Source organism: Dermacentor silvarum, chromosome 3 (genome assembly GCF_013339745.2).
Source record: "Dermacentor silvarum isolate Dsil-2018 chromosome 3, BIME_Dsil_1.4, whole genome shotgun sequence".
Classification (NCBI taxonomy): domain Eukaryota; kingdom Metazoa; phylum Arthropoda; class Arachnida; order Ixodida; family Ixodidae; genus Dermacentor; species Dermacentor silvarum.
Genome location: NC_051156.1, coordinates 41,300,686 through 41,316,695, shown reverse-complemented (window position 1 = coordinate 41,316,695; position 16,010 = coordinate 41,300,686). Strand labels below are relative to the sequence as shown.

General features: G+C 46.1%; 1 pseudogene; it reads right to left on the bottom strand.

Moving 5' to 3' along the window:
* Positions 1 to 4,039: 4,039 nt before the first annotated feature.
* On the bottom strand, positions 4,040 to 15,025 carry LOC125944216 (uncharacterized; annotated as a pseudogene).
* Positions 15,026 to 16,010: the final 985 nt, after the last annotated feature.

Genomic DNA, 16,010 nt, shown 5'->3' with positions numbered 1-16,010 from the left:
TGCCAACCCAATATTCCATGGTTGTCAGTTGCGCAGTCCCCCACATTCCATGGGCTATTTATGAGGAAGCGAGTTCAATTTATTATTGTCTAAAAGTGAAGACAGTGAAGCTTATATGACCATTGTGCTCAGTTGATTGGATCTGTTGATTGATTATCGTTCGGAGAAGCCAGTTGTGAGATGCGCTACTCGTTTTAGTTCGTGCTTGTATTATGCATTTTAGTTCATATAAATAAATAAATATATAAGCATGGTTTGTACGCACGGTAAACTAATTCTTGCACATATGTAGAGAGAATTGTATTCGAGATGATGAAAACTGTTTACTTACGTGTGGTACACATTGAGTGGCTATTTCACGGAATTCAGCGTTTCCTGTTCACGTGGTTAGTCTCGCGAATTCACTGCGCCTCCGCCGTGATCAAGCCTCCTTAGCGGAACACAATTTGCAACCTCATTTTGCTTGTTGGGATAAGCTTTTACGTTACTTATTTTTGCTCTTGCATGGTGATTGCATATTGCGATTATTTCATATCTTTTAGGTAGGATATACAGGAACTATGAAACTTTGATGCATATCAATTTGCAAACCGCTTTGTTTGCGAACCAAACAACCCTTAATTTAGGCGCACTGAACGGCGTTCAGGGTTGTTTCACTTATGTAAGTTTTCCCTTTTTTAAAGCTCTTTTGTGGTTAGTTTATTTCAGCATTTTCAAATTGTACAACTCTCTGTGGTATTTCGCGTTCCGCAAAAGCAGCTTACCGTATTTCGTCCTGAAGTCCATATTCCGGCATGTGGTGTGCAATAAATTTTCCAATATAAAAAATTACCACAAGCGGCTCCCGTTCGGAGAACTGCAAAAGAAAATTGTCATTCGGGGTTCCTTAAAGCATCAGTGAATATTTACAAAATTTAGCTGTAAAGAACCGAGACGAATATGTTAAAATTGCAAAAAGTCACGATAGAGGCTGATTAATGTTGGCAATGAGCTTGCTCTCCGCTCTGAAACTAGTGCGGTGTGAGTGAACTACGAATTGTGACTTTGTTAGCTTTCGTCTACAACCAGTCAATAATGGTACGTCAAGGGTAATGGCACCTTCTTCAACTACCATCTATAAAGAAAAAAAGAATGTTGATAGCTTTTCATTCGGACAACACGCATAGGATTTCTAAATACTACTCAATGTATGGCCACAGCTTCAACTTTTATGTGAAATACCACAGCGAAGCGCGTTTCACGCCAGACTGCGCGGCCTCTAAACATTGAATTTATTGCTTGATTGTTTACCGCAAAGGAGAGTGGGCTAGAAGCGTCATAAACTTCTAAATTTTTGTGAAATGTTGCTTTCAGTTGCATTGAAAAAGTAAAATAAGAGGGCATGGTCACTTGGCTGACAAGCATGATGCCGAGACGCCGTTACTGCTACTGCAGATGCTGCCATGGTTTCTCGTCGGAGTGTCGGAAAGGGACGAGGGAATCCTCTTTTTTGTCTTCGATGCGCACTTTGCAGGAATGCAAGCTTGGAGTGCGCATTTTCCGGACTTGCTGCCACGGGTGTGACGTCACCAGCGACCAGTCTACAAAAGGAACAACGCGAGAACATCGGATTCAGAGGGCATGGCACTTGGCTGACAAGCATGATGCCTAAGACGCCATTACTGCAATTGCAGGTTAGTTACTGCTCTACGTATCGTAGCGATGATAGATGCTTGTTAGTCCTGCTATGCCCTCATAAATGTTGTGCTCTTTTGGTGGATTGCTGGTCAATACTGCTGTTGCTGCTGATGGCTGGGGATGTTCAGGAAAATCCAGGCCCGAAAACTGCTGAAATCTTGCAGGAAATTCTGGGAAATCAAAATGCATTGGATCGCAAGACAGATGATATCAGGGAAGAAATTGCAGAAGTTAATGCTAAAAAGGGCAAGATGCAAAGTGTGCTAGCCATGTTCGACGAAAGGAAAAATAAAATAGATAAATTGGAGACTACCGTACGAAAACCATCTGAAACATTAATCGATTGTGAAAATAGAAGGAGACTAAATAATCTTTTGGTGTTTGGTCTTCAAATGTGTTTAAGAAAACGCGTTGTAAATTACATTTTTTCTAAAGTTCTTGGCATAGAAGTCACTACAGTGGAAGGAATTCACAGCATTGGCGAAATAAACCCTGATAGGCCAAGGCCTGTGATCTTGAAATTTTATGACTCAAAAGAAAAGGATACCGTCCTCAAAAGCTGCGCAAAGCTAAAGGGAACTTCAATCAGCATAAACAACGACTATGCGAAGGAAACAGTACGGTCGATTGAAATGGTCGCGAAGCTTCGGGCGAAAAGCGGTTCAGAACGAATTGTCACCGACATCACCAAGGGTGGTTGTGGGAGCAGTGATTGAAGCACGACTATGTTTGGAGGGAACAAACATTGGGAAAGATAAAGGCGTTTTTGTAATTAAAGCGAGATACAGTTATATTCATCCAACAAAAATAAAATTCCTTATCAATTTTATTACGCATGGCGAAAAAAGAACAACTATTTTACCAATAAATACCTTTTTTCAGCGCCCACCGTAAGAGCGCCCACCGATAGCGGCGGGCGTTGACGCCGCTATCACTTGCAATGCAATGCAACTCTTGAAGTGGACAGAAAGGCGCGCTCGTAAAGTTCACGCCCCCCTCACATGTCGTTTTGCTTTGCTTGTCGACGTTTGTCTGAATTTGGTGACGCGTATGGTTTTATTGTTTCCTAACCTGTTCAGTCAAAAGTAGTGAGTTGCGACCACCGGATAATTGTTCCATTCAATTGTTTTCGTGGGACACCGCTGGCCGACGTGCTTGGCGTCCGAAGAAAGGACGAGCACTGTACGTCCAAAGCGTTCGTCGGCCTCCAAGGAAAGTATGTTCCATGCAGCAATGCGATTTCGACACCCGTACGGCTGAACTTTTCCTGCATCGCTCTCCACGCTGAAAGCTCGAAACACCCATGAAGTCGAATGGCGGGGCATTTGAACATACAGCTCTAATGGCAGGCCTTCGAAAACAAATTTCGCGCCTTTGAGCACAAAATGACGTCACTTCTGTTTTTAACGAATATGACGTCAAATAAATTTTTCTTCCGCCTGAAGTGTTCCCTCCTCACACAGATGGCGCTAAGCCCCATGAACCGCCGATGAACCGCCATTTTTTTAACGTATGGGCTTCTATGGAAGCTTCGCTACCAGGTGTATTTACCTAGGAGACAGTGCAGATACGAAAGATGTTATGGGAAAGTGCTGCCTTGGACAGGGATGCAGGCGAAAACGTAGTTCTTGTGCATGATTAACTCCGGATAAACGATCAGTTACACGCATGGGATGGCGTCAGAGACAAGTGCTCCTTGCACTCGAGCAAACGTGATACTGATAAAATGAAGCGATGTGAGTGCATTGTATCAACTAAGTCAAATGAATCAATCAATCAAAGCTTTCTTCTTCTTTCTGGGGTTTTACGTGTCAAAACCAGTTCTGATTATGAGGCACGCCGTAGTGGAGGGCTCCGGATTAATTTCGACCACGTGGGGTTATTCTTTAATTAACGTGCACTACAACGCAAGCACACGGGCGTTTTTGCATTTGGCCTCCATCGAAATGCGGCCGCCGGGGCCGGGATTCGATCCCGCGACCTCGTGCTCAGCAGCGCAACGGCTTAGCTTACTGAGCCACCCCGGCAGGTAATCAAAGCTTTATTTCAGTTTGCAATACAGTGTGCGGTACAAACTGGGGGTTTAAGAGAAAAAGCAGTCTACACGACCGCTTGACAAGGCTCTCGAATCCTTTTAACACATTTACAGTATGTGTAATGCAATGAAATCTCTCGGACATTGTTAGTACAACAGTTTCGTATATCATTATACAACGATATGTAGAACTTCAAATGCAGTTAAAACATGTAGTCAATACTCGCGTAATAAACACACAGTATGAAAAATATTTGAGTTAACATCAAACAGTGCAAAATTATATTTATAAAAAAATGCGAATGCTCTATATTAGGTCAACAAGAACTAAGCCACGAATGCATCTCGAATAGCATGAAATGACATATAGCATAAATTTTCTTAGAATTCAGTGTTGAAGAATTTAGGCAATATGTACAACACCATAGCGAAACCATAGTTAGTTCTGCATCGTGGTAAGATATAAGTATGTCGGTTTCTAGTTTCATATGGCGTAATATGCGGAGTAAGCTTTACTATGCGATTAAGGAAGGGGTCATTCTTTGCTATCGTTTCTTTGTAAAAACAGGCAAACCTGTATTCAATAAATTTATTTACACCAACAACTTTATATTTCAGGCGTAGGGGAAGTGTTGGGGCATTATACGAGGTATCAGTAATTATCCGGAGCATTTTTTTCTGAAGAACAAATAATTTCTGAATATTCGAAGCAGTGGTGTCACCCTAGACTGGAAAACAGTAGTTTAGGTACGAGTAAAAGAAAGCCTAATATAAACTTAGTCGGGTAAGTTGTCTTGACGCTACGCAAGGGTAAGTCTTGACGGGTAAACTATGCCTGTTGCGTGAAAAAAATCCAACAAATCTGGAAAGAGTATTGCAAGTTTTATTTATGTGAGCGTCCCATGTCAGTGTGGTAGTGAAAATTACACTAAGAGAAGTAAATTCATTGAGAAAATCAATATTACTAACACTAAAGACTAAAGGCGGTGGATTTGACACCGCCTGTAGTCTTAAGTGGTGGTAAACTGGTACTGCCTCCGAAGTCGCCGAGTTTTTCGTGCGCGGTATCGTTTTGCGCCACGGCGCACCTCGTGTCCTCCTCAGTGACCGTGGCAAGACGTTCCTATCGCACGTCCTTCGTGAAGTCCTCCAGGCCTCTGACACCACCCATAAGACCACATCAGCGTACCATCCGCAAATAAATGGTCTTACAGAGCGTTTTCATTGAACTTTGTCCGAAATGATGTCAATGTATGTTCGACCCGATCACACCAACTGGAAAACCATCCTACCTTTCGTGACGTTTGCCTATAATACTGCCGTCCAACGTACAACCAATTACAGCCCCTTCTTCCTTGTGTACGGTCGTGCGCCGTCTTTCGGGTGAAACGTCATCGCCTTTGTTTTACTTTCGTTAATGTTTAGTAAATTGTAAAGTGACCATTTCGCCAATAATGAAAGAAACCTATTAGCAGTGTCAGTTATTTTCTTAATGATATCGGACCAAAGAAACAGGGATGTATCGTCTGCATACATAATGAATTTCGCGTCATTAGTGATATTAGTGACGTCATTGACATAAACATTAAAGAGCAGAGGTCCCAATAAACTGCCTTGCGGGACGCCATTGTTGACTTGCAGGACTTAAGACGAGTAGTTTACAATTAACAAATACTGCAAACGGGAGTTCAAGTATGATTTAATTACATTAAGGGCATGTCCCCGTACATCTTAGTGGTGTAGTTTTACAAAAAGAGCGTCGTGGTTGAGCGTGTCGAACGCCTTGCTAAAGTCTACAAATATGCCTAATGTAAATAGTTGGGATTCAAACTTATTTACTATAGGTTATTTTTGGTCAAATAGTGCGTGTTCCATTGATCTGATCCGAGTAAAGCCATACAGATGGTCAGAATTACACAGTACCTGAGAAAAAAAACTATGAAGACGGCAGCGAATTATTTGTTCCAGTACCTTTCGAAAATACGGAAGGATGGATATAGGCCTATAATTACTTAAAATATTCCTATCACCTTTCTTATAAATAGCTGCAACTCGTGCTAGCTGCATATCTGCCGGAAATTGTCCTGTGATCAGTGCAGTGTTAAATATATGTGTGAGACACGGAACGAGAAAGGGTAACACACGTTTTACTGGCCTACTTTGGACATTAAATGGGTCTAAGTTTGAGCTATCGCGTAAGGCGTTAAAGGTAGAGTATACCTCATTGTCGTCTGTTGACTAAAAAAATAGTGACTGCGGTGTTCGGTCATGCACAAAACAGGTAAAGTTAGGATTGTAACTGCTTCTACCAACTTGGGAAAAGAATTCATAGAAGGCAGCGGCTGGCTTTGAGACACATAGTTTATGCCCGTCTATGGTTGAACATGTGAGTCCCTCGGTTTGGGTATCTCTATATAATAGTAGATTCAAGAATCTCTATCTTTTCGTTTGCCTGAGAGGGCTAGGTCAAAAGAGTTATTTTAGTAGGCATTCCTAGTAGCGCGAATTGCGCTGTTAATTTTGTTACGTAGAGACTTGAACTGGGCAAGAATTTCAAGGTTTTCAGTGTTTATAAATTTACAACGATTTTACAACGACTTACACATTGTTTACAACGACTGCTTCCCGATCATTTATCAATGATCGGGAAGCAGTCGTTGTAGATCGGCAGGAAAAGTTGAAGAAACTCTTTGTATGTTTTTTTTCAGACGTAGATTGTTCGTGAACTGGACTCCAATCCAAAGATGCAATGCGACCCTTAAATGTTTCAAGTCGTCTATCAGAAATTACCTGACGCCTTGCTTTCACAGAGACATCATGAAAGAGCGTTTTTTTTCGTAAAAATACAGGTAGCTCATCGCTAATGTCTGCGGCTATACAACCGGACTGCGAAGCTGTAGAATGTTTTGTGATAATTAAATCAAGAGTTGAAGAAGTTCTGGCCGTCACGCGCATCGGGCGATGAATGACCTTATTAAAATTAGCACTTTAAATTGTGAGCAGCATTTGCTGTTGAGCAGGGTTGTAGGTCGCCATGTCAACATTAAAGTTACCGCCAAGTAGGCAAAAAAAATTATCAGAAAGGAAGGTTATTTCGCGTTCGAAGTAACAAAAAAAATCAGACAAGTTCCCGTGACGTAGACAACAACAAGAACAAAAAAAAAGAAAATCGGACACTTTGGAGAGTTAGCATTTCAATGGTGCTATAACTTAAGCAGTGTTCGGATAGCAGAACACATGTGTAGCCCTCTTTCGCAAGCAATGCGATGCCACCGCCACGCTGCCAAGTGCGATCAAGATAACATGAGTTGTATCCCGGGATTCATATGACGTCTAAATCGTGACGATACCACGTTTCAGTTAGCAAAACTATGTAAAAATGAGTGTTGAACCTAGATAAAAGCGAAGCAAGTTGTTCAGCTTTATTCAAAGCACATTGCATGTATAAATGTATAATTTGAAAACAACCATCCTCGCCTGGAAACGCTTTGTTGCACTGAGTAGGATTAAATAGAACAGTTCCATCCATCTTTTAATGAGAAATATGCATGTAATTGCGTACTGCGACGTGGTCTACGTCATCTTAGAAAGGTCGGCTTCATTGTGGATGCAAAAAACTGCAGTACCGCTGGTTTAGCGAGCAAGGATAACGCCGTTTTTTTGTCCAGCCGTATTGCCAGCACACAGCCTTCTTTTTGGCGTTGACTGCGCCAAAAAGAAGGCTGCGCCGTTTGTTCTCGGGCGTTAAATGCTCATTTACATATACTCGAGCTGTGCTCTCGACACCCATGTCTTTGTTAGTTAGCGGTACCTTCTTTGCTTTCTTAACTGCCGCGTCTCGCTTTACGCGGGACTTGAATCGCACAATTATGTTGCTTTTATCTAATGCTTTGGTTCGGACGCGGCGACAGCATTCGATGTACGACTCCACGATCGGCTCACCAATCGCCGTACCTAAGTTACTGAGCATGTTATTCAGAACTTCACTATAATGTCTCACAACTCTTTGAATATCAATGTTCGCATTGCGCGAATATTGCTCGCACTGCGTCAGTCGTCTTTCTATATCTTGGGGTTTTTTTTCAAGAGCCATGGATCTCGCTTGCAGCTGCTCGTTTTCTTTCTGCAGCTGATTATTCTTCGAAAATTCCGCATCCAGTTTTCTTTTTAGCTGTTCAATATTGTCTTGTCAGAGCGCAATGCTCGATTCCAAATCTTTTGTTCATTGCATAGGCCTCTGATCTCAGTCCTTAGGCTGCGTTCAACAATTTCTTTCGAAGTCTTAAGCTCTTGGCGTAGTTCTTCCATGAGCTTAAACAGTTCGGCAAGGAAATCTTCCTCAAGCTTCAAAATGTCTTCCGCCATTTCCACTAATGTACACTTCAAAAAAAAAAAAAAACAAGTCAACTTTAGCTCGAAATATCTTTCGCCATTTCCACTAATGTACACTTCAAAAAACAAAACAACAAGTCAACTTCAGCTTGGCAGCAGCGACGACGCAGTAGAAAAACAAACAAACAAATTATCTGTATACTCCACCAACCTGCAGAGAGGTAGCAGAGCGCGTTAGGCGACGTGCACTGGTCGTCGCCGCTACTGCAGAGTGTGAGGACTGGGCCAGGGAAGTTTCCTTAAGTAGTCTGCTGTTGCGTCCCAAGAACCACTGCTGCAGGTCACGTCCGCTGCCGATTGTAGACCTTGCGTAGCTTATATCCAGGCTGATAGCACGCTGGAGAACGTGCAACTTGTACGAGCTTTCCTGAGGTGCTCCGTACGGCTGCGCAGGCGGTGAACTGCAGAGAGGTAGCAGAGCGCGTTAGGCGATGTGCACTGGTCGTCGCCGCTACTGCCAAGTGTGAGAACTGGGCCAGGGAAGTTTCCTTAAGTAGTCTGCTGTTGCGTCCCAAGAACCACTGCTGCAGGTGACGTGCGCTGCCGATTGTAGACCTTGCGTAGCCCATATCCAAGTTGATAGCATGCTGGAGCACATGCAACTTGTCCGAGCTTTCCTGAGGTGCACCGTACGGCTGCGCAGGCGGTGAACTGCAGAGAGGTAGCAGAGCGCGTTAGGCGATGTGCACTGGTCGTCGCCGCTACTGCCAAGTGTGAGAACTGGGCCAGGGAAGTTTCCTTAAGTAGTCTGCTGTTGCGTCCCAAGAACCACTGCTGCAGGTGACGTGCGCTGCCGATTGTAGACCTTGCGTAGCCCATATCCAAGTTGATAGCATGCTGGAGCACATGCAACTTGTCCGAGCTTTCCTGAGGTGCACCGTACGGCTGCGCAGGCGGTGAACTGCAGAGAGGTAGCAGAGCGCGTTAGGCGATGTGCACTGGTCGTCGCCGCTACTGCCAAGTGTGAGGACTGGGCCAGAGAAGTTTCCTTAAGTAGTCTGCTGTTGCGTCCCAAGAACCACTGCTGCAGGTCACGTGCGCTGCCGATTCTAGACCTTGCGTAGCTTATATCCAAGTTGATAGCACGCGAAGAGCAGGATGCCGCCGTGGACTGTTGTGGTGCCGGTAACCCTAGGGTAACCGGGCTTGTTTGCTGGTTGGGTGGGGTAGGCTTAGCGCCTTCCACCCAGAGGGCAGGGGGCACAAGCGGTAGCTCGCTGTGTGCGGGCTGGGCAGGTGGCAGTGGCCGCTGCGACGCTGCCCCCCGACGCGCCGCATCAGCATAAGATGTGTTGTGGAAAAGTGAGCACCTCTTACGGGCATCCTTGAAAGCAATATTTTCTTTTACTTTTAGGGTGATTATGTCCTTTTCTTTTTTCCAGTTTGGACAGGAACGTGAGTAGGATGCATGGTCACCACTGCAGTTCACACAGTGAGGAGTGCCAGTACAGTTGTCGGATGAGTGGCCCTGTACTCCACACCTTGCACAACTTATTTGACCACGACAGCTCTGTCAGCCATGGCCAAATTTTTGGCATTGGAAGCACCGTCTAGGGTTAGGGACATATGGTCGAACAGTTAACCTAATGTATCCTGTTTCGATGGTTTCAGGCAGAACGCTAGATCCAAATGTGAGGACAAGATGTTTGGTGGGGATTTCTTTGTTGCCCCGTCTGATGATGATACGTTTTACATTGGTGACATTTTGATCTTTCCACCCTTCCAGGAGTTCTGCTTCTGATCATTCTAGGAGGTCTGCTTCTGATACGACTACACGTGAGCTATTCATTGATCGGTGTGGTGATACAGAAATTGGTATGTTGCCGAAAGTCACAAGGTTGCCGAGTTTCTCGTACTGTTGTTTCTGAGGGACCTCAAGAAGAAGGTCTCCGCTAGCCATTTTGATCACTTTGTAACCTGAGCCTAAGGCTTCCGTCAAAGATTTCGCAACTATGAATGGAGAAATGGATCTGGCCGGTTTTGAAGCATTTTCACTGTGTACAACATGGTATTTCGGATAGATTTCTTTTGGTCGGTTGGAATACAGGCTAAGTTAATCGGTGCGTCCCCTCTTTAGAGGGTGACGGTCAAGTAGGCGGGGAAATGCTGGTGTTCCCATAACGGTTTGTTTTATTTCGGCGGCAATGGCGGCCACCCACCACGGAGCCCAACTAGGGGACGCTGCAGTGCTTAACGCGTAAGGCTGCAGGCGCCAACCGTACATTGCCACTATAACCTAATATATTATACCCAAGGGAGGGCACATACACAAGGTTAACCCAAGCCGCCTATGAAAATTAGGAAGTCACAGAAGAGAAGAGATGATAGGATAGTTAAAGAAAGAAGACAGGAAAGCAAAAGGTTGGAGAGGGGGATAGGAAAAGGCGACCACCGATTTCCCCCGGGTGGGTCAGTCCGGGGTGCCGTCTACGTGAAGCCGAGGCCAAAGAGGTGTGTTGCCTCCGCCAAGGGGCCAAAAAGGTCCAAGCACTCAGCATTGGCTCATCCCCCAGGATCCTCTTTTCCCCGGACACGGCTAAGCCGCGCACGGTTAGACGCGGGAGGGTCCAACCCTCGTGTGCTCGGGTACGTGGTGTCGCAACACACCAAACGCCTGCTTACGCACACGCCCCTGCGAGGCGGTGCCGTAACAGACGCACGTACAAGGAAGCTGTCGAAGAGGGGTGAGCCGTGATTTAGTTAAGAATATAGCCTCAACTACACAGGCATAATGTGCGATCATGTACTGACCGCACTTCTTTCAGTTCTTGTTTAATGCGTGCTTTGCTTCCTGCTCGCTCTCATACGACGCCGTTAGGTAAATCCGCTGCCACTTCAGTTGCACCCTTATCTTATTGTAAGAACTTTCTGACTCAGACATTGGGTGCACTAAGCTGCCGCCCCAGGTTCCTAGCGTTTTGATTCTAGGAAGGCTCAGCGTTTTTGCCCAGTACGCTTTTGGGCTAGTGAAATAGGTGTTAAGGGCGAAATGACGGAGCTATTCTGGCCAGCGTCCTCTGTGCATGTTCGGAGGTTGCAGGTGCATGTGAGCACGAATAATTTCCATGAAGTTTTAGGGGCGAAGCTCCTTATAGCGGCACCCGTTCGTCCCCGTCGTCGTCGTCGTAGTAGTAGTGTGTAACCAGTCTGAGAAAAATGAGAAAAAAATTCCGAAGTTGTGTCCGTAGCGCGGAATCGAACCAGGGACCCCTCGCTTCCGAGCGCACGGCGTTAGCCCAACACGCCACGAAGCGGACATGGACACACGCACCACGATGGAAATAAATACCCAACATTAACGAAAGGCCGCGTTTCTAGCGCGTTTCTAACGCGTTTGTGCTAGCGCGTTACGGCCCGTGTAAGAAGCTGGTATAAGACGCTGTGGCCTCTCCGTCTTAGCTTCAGCGCGTTTCGAACGCGCTGCCCAAAGCGGTGACAAGTCAAGTTCAAGTCGAGGAGCGTTTATGAATACGGGGGGTATACTCTCTCAGCAGTCATGTGATGGCGTCGGCAAACGCGGTGCACGTTCCGGCATGTGTAAATGGCTGCGTAAGACGCTGTGGCCGCTCCCTCTTACTAGAGAGTACTGCACGTTTCTAAAGGCCCAACCAGACGTACGCGTTGCAACGCGTCCGCAGGCGCCGTGCGCCTGAGAGAGATTGTGGTTGTGAGGAGGAAGTGGCGCTATTTTCTGCCTCTTCCTCTTCACAACCACAATCTCTCTCAGGCGCACGGCGCCTGCGGACGCGTTCCAACGCGTACGTCTGGTTGGGGCGTAACGCGTTTGTGCTAGCGTCCCCTTAAGCGGGAGATCCGATGATTCCCTCCGGAGCTTCGCCCAGTCATCATCATTCACCCCGTGGATATGCTGTGATTTTTTTGTTGAGGCACCCCTGCCAATATCCCTCCTGGTGGAATGATGGCTGAGGTTCTTTTCTCTCTTGACATAGTCTCCCATAGACATCATATCTCATCCAAGTACTTCAGCATCCTCTCCTTTGTTAGTCGTGTAAAATCCTTGCGAATACGGCTCCGGCGCCTTCCTGTTGGTGTGGATGGGGGCTGCTGTGATGAGGACCAAGACGTGGTTCTGCAGACTCTGTTGGGGCAGTACAGTAGCGCATGAGACAAGAACACAGAAAAGAGAGTGAGCAAGTCGCTGCACACCAGCTTTGAACCCCCTTAAGCGACAGCTGGCTGCCGAAGGACCCCGTCAGACGTACTTTGTACAGGCTCTGAGGGGCAGAACAGTAACACATAAGACGCAAGAATACAGGCAAGAAGGTCAGCAATTAGTCGCAGACCATGCGTGGAGCTGTTTAATAGAGTAAATCTAGTACTTTCACTTCAATTTACCAAAGTGTTATTCGGGTTTTGGGATGAAAGAAGCTGCCTTCGGCGACGAAATAACAATGCAAACCTACTCATGGCTACGGCTTCAACAATATTAAATATGTGACGAGCATTCCGATATCGCTCTCTCTTTCGGGATTGGGTTTCTGTAACGACGGCCTGCTGGGAGTGTGCGGCGTTTCTCACACCCACTGTCGTGCGCAGTGTCCTTAATGTAAACAAAGAGTGCAATAAAAGGAGAACAATATTTAAAAAATGAGAGACACTGACACTGCCTAGCAAATAAAAGTTTATTTCGGAAATAGCAACGGATGGTCCTGACTGTCAATATGTCATGCAGCATCTATTTCATTAGCTTGTCTAGGCCTATGAGTTACCGAGACGAATATTACATAACGTTAAGGCAGCGATGGTAACCGACACACCGGTATTGCCGTCCTCAGTCGCAGCAGAATCCGGCTCCCGTATTGATGCAGACGTGTTCCGCATGGCCCAGGACCAAAACCTAGTATTCGGGCTTACATCTCCGCTCTCAAACACGTCACTTCCCCCGCGAGATATCGAATCGCAATAAACTGGGCTTTTGCGCGAAATAAACAACCAGTGAACTAATGAAACAGTGCATGTGGTGCACTCAAACGTCACGGCAAGAGTACAGTGTATAACTATGAATAATGTTTTCGTGCTCTTTGTCATGTTATAAAAAAATCACCGACCAAGCACTTAACCAGCAAAGCTGAAGCGTACGGCCCCGGTATTTAGCAGTGGATTAATCCCGACGCTGTATTGAAGCGTTTCTCAATTATTGGTTACATGTTTCTGTTTCTAGTGGAACGCAAGCGCCACTGGCAGGCGGATGCTGCTAAGCGCGACGCCACGCTCACTCGGGAATCGAACGCGTGCGACAACGGCGAGCCGAGGAGACGGCGTTGCGGGTAGAGCAGCGTCAACGTGACAATGGCGGGAACGACTAACGACGTCACTAACGGCGCTGCGAATGGCGCGCGCGCTTGGGTGCGACGTAGAGAACGACGGAACTGACGACGCAGCCAATGGAGACGTTTAGCGAAACGTAGGACGAACGGCTTTTCGTTTCGCCTAGCCATATTGTCACGTAGTAGTGACCCTGAAGTAAACAGCCGTAAAACTGTGTATGACGAAACTGATTCTTTATTGGGCGAACCTGTGCCCACAAAAGCAAGCTACACTCGAAGCCCAACGAAAGCGGCGAACACAGTCGGTGATCTTCGAAAATCTGATCAGCGGCGAAACGCGTCCGCTTTTATACCTGAGTCATCGAAGGTTCCAGATTAATCCCTGATGCCCGCGGGTCTTCCAGAAAGTTCTAGACAATTTGCGTCGGTCATACAATCAGAAACATAAGCGTCGGTGAAACCAGGCCACGCAAAGAAGCATCGATAACGTTCTAGAAACTTCCGATACAGGCGCGTACTGCGCCGAGTGATAACGTTTAACATTTGTTAGCCGGTGGAAAGCGGCCACCGGTAAAAGATAAGCATGTATACGTGTCAATATACAGCTTTCGCTGTAAAAAGGCTTCGATAACTGTGTGAGAAGGTAAAATCGCGCTTATTACGGCGCCGCCAGCAGGAGCTACTGTGCACACGAGCGAATGTTTCGAGTGGAAGTAGTATGCTTCTTTTCACTAGCAGCGCCACGGTAAAGCCCCTATATTTATAAAAGTAGCGCAATTCTTAGATCTTGCCGCCACCGCGATCACCCCGGCGCTTCCTCCTCGCCCTCTCTTAGCCGTCTCCTGTCGCCCCAGCCTCCTCCGCTCCCCCATTGGCCAATCCGTGTCACGTGGAAGTTCGCGTCGTGCTTTTGTATATTTTTTTCTTTCCAGCGCGCTCCGACTGCCATTCTCGGGCCTGTGCGACGAAAGTGCTGTACGCACAAACGGATCAAACGTGTTATGGACAAGAACTTCGTTGTGATGGCATGCTGCTGCGCCTTAAGTTGCCGCAACTGACAAGGCGAGGGCAAAAGGCTTTTTTTTGTTTACCATCCGGCGTGCGCAAACGCTTGCTGCACACTTGATATTTGCGCCGTCTCGCATGGTCGCGTTGCTACTTCCAAAACGGCATTATTAAGACCACTTACTGACTGACGAAGCAAAATCGCGCCTCTAAAACGTCTCCGCAGGGCGCGATCGAAGTTTTCCTCGGATTTCCTCTGGTAGCGCGTTAGCTGTCGCGGCGCCACTGTCGATATCGCGCCTCGATCGCGCTGGTCGCGCTGAGCGCGATACTGGAACGGAGGAGGAGGGAAGTGGATGGCGCTACTTTTTATATATAGGGGCTTTACGCCACGGTAGATAATTGCGCCCTCTGTGGTGATTTGTTGAACTTGTAAATGTGCGACCCTTGTGATCGCACATCCGCGCACATCCGCACAGCCTGGCGTGGTTCCGCGCCGAAGGCGAAAAATGTAAACAAGAGCTGAGAATCTGTCCAAGGAAGATGTCGGAGTAACGCCAACTTCCGGCGTCCCTGTGCTTCACAAAAAGTGACATCAGAGCCTGACCTGAATTTTTCCTTCCTTCATGGCTCGCCCGATGTGCGGAGCTTTGCCGAAATTGTATTACCGTGTTGAACACTGCAATGGCTGTCGTCCAAACATTATCATGCGTCACCATAAAGAAGTAATGGGAATATATATATATATATATATATATATATATATATATATATATATAGGATGCTCCAGCTATCACACAGCACGATTTAAAAAAAGAGGAATGGCGTTACGCGAAGCACACCTAGTGCGGATTGTTTCCAGTACAGTGTTGTAGCCGCCAGTAATTTTTTCGTTACTGCGAGTTAATTAGGCAATTGTAAATAATTATCTAACTCGTTAATTACTGTCCTACTTATCAAAGTGTCAATGAGAAAGTTGTAGAGCAACATGAAAAACTCCCGATACAGCTTTCTGTTGCTCAATACGTGCTACATAAAAGTGTTTTTTCGAGCCTGAAAGAAGTCCGCAAGTACACGCAGAATTGCCGCGCGACTGGTCGCTCGAGGCACTTTGCGTGTATGCGCGGGCTCCTTTCACGCTCGGAAAAACACTTATATGTAGTACGTATTGAGCAACAGAAAGTTGTATCGGGCGTTTTTCATGTTGCTCTACAACTTTCTCATTGAGAATTTGATAATTAGGACAGTACTTAACGAGTTCGATAATTAATTACAATTACGTATTTATATCCTAGTAACGAAAAAATTACTGGCGGCTACTACACTGTACCGGAAACAACACGCACTAGGTTTGCTTCGCGTAACGGTATTCCTCTTTATTTCTTAATCGTGCTGCGTGATAGCTGGGACACACTGTATATATGTATATTGACACATGTACTTGTTTATCTTTCACCGGTGACCGCTTTTCACCGGCTAACAAATGTTAAACGTTATCGCTGGGCGCAGGACGCGCCTCCATGTGTCGGACGTTTCTCGCACGTTATCGATGATTCTATCCGTCGTCTGTGGTCACCGACGCTTATGTAATCCGATTGTATGAGCGACGCGAA